This window comes from Silene latifolia, chromosome Y (genome assembly GCF_048544455.1).
Source record: "Silene latifolia isolate original U9 population chromosome Y, ASM4854445v1, whole genome shotgun sequence".
NCBI lineage: Eukaryota > Viridiplantae > Streptophyta > Magnoliopsida > Caryophyllales > Caryophyllaceae > Silene > Silene latifolia.
Genome location: NC_133538.1, coordinates 151,418,618 through 151,419,189, shown reverse-complemented (window position 1 = coordinate 151,419,189; position 572 = coordinate 151,418,618).

Below are 572 nucleotides of genomic sequence, written 5' to 3'. Positions count from 1 at the left end.
GATCGAAGGGTTTGTCGCTTAGTTGCTCGATCGAGTGGTTTATTTCCACTCGATCGAGTGGTTTATTTCCACTCGATCGAGTGGTTTGGCCTGTAATAGAGTTTTTCCGCCTAATTTCGTATGGGCTTTTGTAATTAGGCTTTGGATTAGGTTTAAGGGAGAGATTTTCGTATGCTACTAAATAGGGTAGACTGCGTAACTCTTCCTCATTAACTTCTACTTTATCTTTTTTCTACTGCTTCTTCACTTTACTTTTCTTCGACTCTTTTCTACTCGGATTTGTATCGGTATCATTTCTCCTTTCGCAATTATTATTTTGTTTCTACCTTTCCCTCATTGCTTTCTTCTTTGTCTTATTTGTTCCTTCTGTTTTTATTATTATCATGTTCAATTTTGTTATCTATATATTATTGTTGTTGATTCGATAGTAATGTGTAGCTAATTCCCTTTTTACTAAAACTAGGGAATCCATGATTATGAAGGGAGGGTAATCGAATTATTAGGTTAGTTCTTGTATAGTCCTTATTGTTAATCGCTGCACTTATTTGTATCTGTCTGATTGAGTCGACGCA